Raw genomic sequence first — 7,602 nt, 5'->3', positions numbered from 1 at the left:
TATGTCTGCGGGTGTGTGTGTGTTTCTGTGTCTGTCACTGTGTGTCAATGTGTTTGTGTGTCTGTCAATTTGTGTGTGTGTGTCAATGTGTGTTTCTGTGTCTGTCACTGTGTGTGTGTCTGTTTCTGTGTCTGTCTGTGTGCTTGTGTGTCTGTGTCTGTCAATTTGTGTGTGTGTGTGTCTGAGTGTGTGTGACTGTCAATGTGTGTGTGCCTGTGCCTGCCTTGGCGCGCGTGTGGGTGTGTGCGCATCTCTCTCTGTATGTGTCTGCATGTATCTCTGTATTCGTGTGTGTGTGAGTTTAAACTGGAGTGGGAGGGGGATGCGAACCACAATGGCAGGGCAACAGGTGGCAGGGTTGGGTGCAGGAAAGATGGTTTGACATGTGAGACTGACAGGAAGCATGGTAGGGGATAGGCGAATGAACATGGGGGGGCCGATGGGCTGAAATGTGTTTACTACAACACTGGGAGTATTACAGATCAGGACGTGGAGTTACCATGTTGTTGGCATTACAGACACCCGGTTGTGTGAGGGACAGGACTGGCAGCTCGACGTTCCTGGGTTTCATTGTTTTAGAGTCGTAGAGAGGGGGGAGAAAGAGGTGTAGGGGCGCTCTCCTGATGAGGGAGAATGTCACAGCGGTACTCAGAGAGGACACACTGGAGGCTCATCCACAGGGGCAGTTTGGGTGGAGCTCAGAAATAGGGAAGGTGCAGTTACACTGATGGGATTATACTACAGGCCCCCCAGTAGCCACCGAGAGGTGGAGGGATAGGTATGTAGACAGATTATGGACAGGTGTGTAGAACAGGTATGTAGGCAGATTATGGAAAGGTGCAGAAACAACAGGGTTGTCACAGTGGGGACTTTAACTTCCCCAGTGTTGATTGGAGCTTCCTTAATACAGAAGCTGAGATGGGCTGGGATCTCTTCAGTGCCTCCAAGATGAGTTCTTGAAACAGTCTGTGGAGAGTTCAACTGGAGGAGAGAACAGACTGGACCTGGTTTTGGGAAGTGATCCAGGCCATGGGACAGACCTGATAGTGGGGGAACATTTTGGGAATAGTGATCACAATTCATTATGTTTTAAGATAAGGATGAAATCTGATCTTGTGGGAAGGGACTAAATTGGGGGAGGGCAAATTACCACAGGATAAGACAAGAGCTAAGGGGTGTTGATGGGGAGCAGCTTCTGTCGGACAAGTCCACACCTGACGTGTGGGAGTTGTTTAAAGACCAGCTGATCAGTGTTCAGGATCGGCACGTTCCGGTCAGGAGCAAGGACAAGGATGGGAAGGTCAGGGAACCTTGGATGACCCTAGAGCTCCTAAATTTAGTCAGGAAGGAAAAGGAAGCATCCATAAGGTTTAGGAACCTAAAATCAGACCATTCCCTTGCGGAATATGAAGAGATTAGGGAAGTTCTCAAGCAGGTGATTAGAAAGTGGGCTTTGAAATGTCCTCAGTGAGCAGGCTGGAGGTTAATCCCACTGCATTTTATACGTATTAGGGATAACTAAGGAGAGGATGGGTTCACTCAAGGATAAAGGAAGGAATTTGTGCTTGGAGTCAGAGCACGTGGCTGAGGTGCTAAATGAGTACTTTGTGCTGGTATTTACTGAGGAGAAGAATCTGGCGGACAGTGAAAGCAGAGTGGGGCATGCTGACGTGCTGGGACATTTTGAGATTGAGGAGGAGGTGATGCTGGGTCAAGCATTATGATGGATGTCCCCAGGGCCTGATGGCAGATATCCCAGAATATTGAAAGAAGTGAGTGAGGAGATTGCTGAGGTTTCGACAAAGATCTTTGTGTCCTCACCAGCAACAGGTGAGGTCCCAGAGGACTGGAGAGTAGCAAATGTTGTACCTTTGTTCAAAAAAGGAAATAGGGATAATCCAGGTAATTATAGGTCAGTGAGCCTCACGTCAATGGGAGGGAAACTGTTGGAGAGGATACTGAGGGATGGGATTGATGCACATTTGGAAGGGCATGGTCTGCTTAGGGACAGTCAGCACGGCTTTGTGCGGGCCGGGTCATGGCTTACAAACTTGATGGAGTTTTTTGAGGAGGTGACGAAGGTGCTTGATGAGCGTACGGCCATGGAGGTTATCTACACGGGATGTTGGTAAGGTATTTGATAAGGTTCCTCACGGTAGGTTAATTCAGAAGATCCGTGGGATCCAGGGTGGATTGCAAGTTTGAATTCAGATCTGGCTTGCCCATAGATGACAGAGAGTAGGGGTGGAAGGCTGCTATTCTGGCTGGAGGTCCGTGACCAGTGGTGTTCCGCAGGGATCGGTGCTGGGACCTCTGTTGTTGGTGATTCATATCAATGATTTGGATGGAAATGTCGATGGGTGGATTAGCAAGTTAGCAGGTGACACCAAGATTGGTGGAGCTGTGAACAGTGCAAAGGACTGTCACGGGATACAGCGGGACATAGATCAGTTACAGATATGGGCAGAGAAGTGGCAGCTGGAGTTTAATCCGGGCAGTGTCAGGTGTTGCACTTTGGGAGGTCACATGAAAGGAGGAAGTGTACAGCCAATGGTAGGCCCCTTAATAGCGCTGAGGTACAAAGGAATCTTGGGGTCTAGGTCCATGGTTCACTGAAAGTGGCTACACATGGATGAGCTGGTAAAGAAGGCGTACGGAACGCTTGCCTTCACTGGTAGGGGTGTTGAGTAAAGAGTGGGGAAGTCACGTTGCAGCCATATAAAACTTTAGCCGGACTGCACGGAGTATTGTGTGCAGTTCTGGCCGCCTCATTACAGGAAGGATTTAAGATGTTTATTTGTTAGTCACATGTCCATCGAAACACAAAGTGAAATGTGTCTTTTTGCATTACTCCATGTGCTGGGGGCAGCCCGCAAGTGTCGCCACGTTTCCGGCGCCGACACAACACGCCCACAACTTCCTAACCCGTATGTCTTTGCAATGTGGGAGGAAACCGGAGCACCCGGAGGAAACCCACGCAGACACGGGGACAACGTACAAACTCCTTACAGACAGCGGCGGGAATTGAACCCGGGTCGCGGGCGCTGTAATAGCGTCGCGCTAACTGCTATAGAGACTGGGGGCAGGGTGCAGAGCAGGTTCACCAGGGTGCTGCCTGGATTAGAGGGCATGAGCTACAGGGAGAGGTCGGACACACTTGGGGTTGTTCTCCCTGGAGTGTCGGAGGCTGAGGGGAGACCTGACAGAGGTTTATAAAATTATGAAAGGCAGAGATAGAGTGGACAGTCAGAACCTGTTCCCCAGGGGAAAAATGCCAAACTGCAGAGGATGTGTTTTTAAGGTTAGAGGGAGAAATATAAAGGCGAGGTGAGGGGCAAGTTTTTTACGCAGGGAGTGCTGGGCGCCTGGAATGGGTCACCGGGGGCAGTAGTGGAAGCAGGCAGTTTACTGGAGTTTAAGAGGCTTTTAGACAGACAGATGGAATGGAGGGATGTGGGTGATACACAGGAGGAGGACGTTTAGTATAAATCGGCATCAAGATCTGCACAACATCGTGGGCCGAATGGCCTGTCCTGTGCTGGCCTATGTTTGTGCTTGCGTCCGTGTATCTGTGTGTGGCGTGTGTGTGCATCTCTCCGTGTATCTGTGTGTGCGTCTCTCCGTGTCCCTGTGTGTGCGTCTCTCCGTGTATCTGTGTGTGCATCTCTCCGTGTCCCTGTGTGTGCGTCTCTCCGTGTATCTGTGTGTGCATCTCTCCGTGTCCCTGTGTGTGCATCTCTCCGTGTATCTGTGTGTGCATCTCTCCGTGTCCCTGTGTGTGCATCTCTCCGTGTCCCTGTGTGTGCATCTCTCCGTGTATCTGTGTGTGCATCTCTCCGTGTCCCTGTGTGTGCATCTCTCCGTGTCCCTGTGTGTGCATCTCTCCGTGTATCTGTGTGTACATCTCTCCGTGTCCCTGTGTGTGCGTCTCTCCATGTATCTGTGTGTGCATCTCTCCGTGTCCCTGTGTGTGCATCTCTCCGTGTATCTGTGTGTGCATCTCTCCGTGTCCCTGTGTGTGCATCTCTCCGTGTCCCTGTGTGTGCATCTCTCCGTGTATCTGTGTGTGCATCTCTCCGTGTCCCTGTGTGCGCATCTCTCCGTGTATCTGTGTGTGCATCTCTCCGTGTCCCTGTGTGCGCATCTCTCCGTGTATCTGTGTGTGCATCACTCCGTGTCCCTGTGTGCGCATCTCTCCGTGTATCTGTGTGTGCATCACTCCCCTGATCGGTGTTGGAAAAATCAGACTGCCAGAGCCCCGGGTGCGTGTGGCTGTCACCACAGCAGCCGGACCCCGAGCGCCTCAGAACCAGGAGGGTCTGCAGGACCCAGGGGAGTCCGGACTCGGTGGGGGTGGGAGGGGGGAGCAGTTCTGCATCTGCACACCAGGTGGCAGGCTGTCCCCACACTGGAACCACTGCGCAGGAAGCCATTCGGGCCATCCCTGCAGACTAGCCCAGCCAACCCCCTGTACGGTCCCCTCTCCTCCAGCCGAGCACCCCCCCCCCCCCCCCACTGGAGGCAGTCCAACAGACCGCACTCAGTAAGGATAGGCAACAACAAACGAGGGAGCGCCCCACTGAGGTGGGGGTAGGAGGGAGAACCCCACTGCGGGAGGGGCGGTGACGAGGGAGTGACTTCTCACCAGTGAAACAGCCCCTCCAGCAGCGCAACACTCCCTGGGATTCGGTCCCTCCATAATAATCAGCAGGGTTCCTGCTCCCCATCCCTGCCCAGTGACCCCGGGGTTAGAGAGAGGGGGGGAATCAGCCGAGGTTCCTGCCCCTGACCCCCGTCCTCTCCCACTCTGGACCGCTGTGTTAGATTAGACGGTGCGATTTGGTCGATGTTTTCCAAAGCGCCGTTGATTCGCAGGCAGTACTGGGCATTTTTTCTGTTTATTTACATTGTTTTGCTGTTACAAAGATTTTTTTAATTTCTGAATCAATTATATACAACAGGTAAAATAAAAAAATCTCCCCTGCAGTATGAACCCTACCAGCTATGTACACAGAAAGATTAAACATTTAAAAAAAACGTGTATGTGCCAGAGAGAATGGGTGGGAGTAGGGGATTGATATATGGTAGTGACTGTGTCTGGGGTCTCAGCGAGGCGCAGACCCTGTTGGTCTGAGGCCTCCCTTGTTCCCAGGTAGACCCCAAAACCATCCCTTGCCTAGTCAGGCCAGCAGCTCCCGTTGGCTACCCAGCCCTGTAGCTTTGTTGCCCGGGTGGACCCGAAGCTGGGTAGGTTGTGCCCGACCCGAACGGGTTGATCGTCAGCGGTGTCCAGAGATTCAATGTCCCTTGAGTGTTCCTCCTCAGTAAGAGTCTTCCCTCTTCCCCAGCCTCCTGATACCCCCTGGGGCCACAGGGGTCCAGCCCCATCAGGGGAAGATAATCGTCTACTGAAGTCTTCGCCAATGCAAGCATCCATCTTCTGTGACTGGGTGGGGGGAATGTCTAGGTGGGAAGTCTGCCCAGTTTAGCCAGGGAAAGGGAACAAACCGGGGGGGGGGGGGTGTGAACCTTTCAAGCACTCCCCACCCCGTTGCATACTTTGCATGGCTCAGTATTTAACTTTCCAAAGCATGGACTGAAGATTGCCTTATCCCAATACCCCACCAATCAGGCACTATCACTGACCAACCGGTCAACTGGATTCACTAGGGACTGCGGAGACTGGAAACTGGAGCCAAAAAAACAGTGCCGGAGGAACTCGGCAGCTCAGGACTGACGCAGGGTCTCGACCTGACACGCCGACCATCCCTTTCCCCTCTACGGACGCTGCTTGAGACCTGCTGGGTTCCTCCAGCAGATTGTTTTGTGTTCGACTGGATTGCAGCTTTGCGACTTGATTTGTAAGACCAGGGAACCACATCTGTGTAGACACGCGTGGTTTTGTCCAGGTGTACGTGGCATGTGTGTGTGCATGCCTCTGCGACTTTACTGTGGACACACATGCTGGTGTCTCCGAGGCGTGTCAGTGTTCCCAGAGTCTGCGTGTGGGGTGTGTACTCTGTCAATGCATGTGCCCGTGTGTGTGTTGCATGTACTTTGTGTGTGCGTCTTTTTGTATGTATGTGTGGACATGTATGCCTGTACTAGTATGTGTGCCTGTGCTAGTGTGTGTGTGTTGCATCAGTGGACAGGTTCCCCCCCTCGAGTACCCCGCTCCCTACACCGCCTTATTTTAGCCGCCGGGCACTTCCCTGAGGACTGCCCTTCCAGAGGCCGAGTCCTTGCCCACCCTCCCCGAACCTTCCTCGCTGCTCCCACCCCCACTCGCTGACACCAGACCCTTCCAGCCGGCCGGGCACAGCCTCCTGTCGCCGAGTAGCTGCCTCCTCCTGGACCCACTCACTGGTCGGTGATTCCTGGCCCGGGTCCAGGGCGGTGAACCCAGAGCCTGCGGAGAGAATGGACGTGGCGGGGACGGGGTTTTGGGAGGTGACTGTGGACCCCACTCCCGGGAAAGGGGCGAGGAGGGGGGTTTGTACGCGGAACACACGTTACAGTCTATCTACAGACAACACGATCACCGAACACACAGTCGACATCACGGTGAACGACACGCCACACATACACACACGTGTTGGTTGGAAGCCCCTCCCGCCAACCGAAGCCCGTAGGGAGGGGGCAGTAGGTATGGGCGGGAGCCGGGGGGAGGAGGGACTCAGGGCCGCTGCAGTCAGCCCGGGACGGAGCCGGAGGAATCGCCAGGACTTCCCCTCCCCGAGGGCTCCTCACCGTCCGGTCGCAGCACCGGACACCACCCAGACGTAGAGCGCCTGGGGCGGGGGGAACTCGCCCACCCCTCACTCCCTCCTTACCTCCTCTATATCCCCCCTCCTTCACACCATCCCCTACCTCTCTCCTCTGTAACTATCGCTCCCCATCCCCCCTTACTACCCCTCCCCGTCCCCCCTCCCTATCCCCTTCCCTCTTTCCCCCTCCCTATCCCCTTCCCTCTTCCCCCTATCCCCTTCCCTCTTCCCCCACTCCCCCTCTTCCCTTCTAGATCCCCCTCCTCTCTGTCCCTCCCTCCCTCTATCCCTCCTTCCCTCCATCCTCTTCATCTGTCCCTCCCTCCTTTCTCACTCTTTCCCTCCCTCTCTCCCTCCCTCTCTCCCTCCCTCTCTCTATCCGCCTCCTCTCTCTTTCCTCTCACTCTCTTTCCCTCCCTCACTCTCTCTCCCTCCCTCCTCACTCTCTCTCCCTCCCTCTATCCTCCTCCTCCCTCTATCCCTCCCTCCCTCTCTCTATCCTCCTCCTCCCTCTATCCCTCCCTCCCTCTCTCTATCCTCCTCCTCTCTTTCCCTCCCTCACTCTCTCTCCCCCCCCCCTCCTCTCTCTCCCCCCCCTCCTCTCTCTCCCCCCCCTCCTCTCTCTCCCCCCCCTCCTCTCTCTCCCCCCCCCTCCTCTCTCTCCCCCCCCCTCCTCTCTCTCCCCCCTCCTCTCCTCTCTCTCCCCCCTCCTCTCCTCTCCCTCTCCTCCCTCCTCTCTCAGTCCCTCCTTCTGGTCTCTCCAGGATGGAGGCCCCGAGCCCGGGCCCGGTGCTTCTGCCCGGAGGCTGGGGAGTGTGAGCGGCCGGCGGCGCTC

Source organism: Pristis pectinata, chromosome 40, assembly GCF_009764475.1.
Source record: "Pristis pectinata isolate sPriPec2 chromosome 40, sPriPec2.1.pri, whole genome shotgun sequence".
NCBI lineage: Eukaryota > Metazoa > Chordata > Chondrichthyes > Rhinopristiformes > Pristidae > Pristis > Pristis pectinata.
This window is presented reverse-complemented; position numbering follows the sequence as displayed.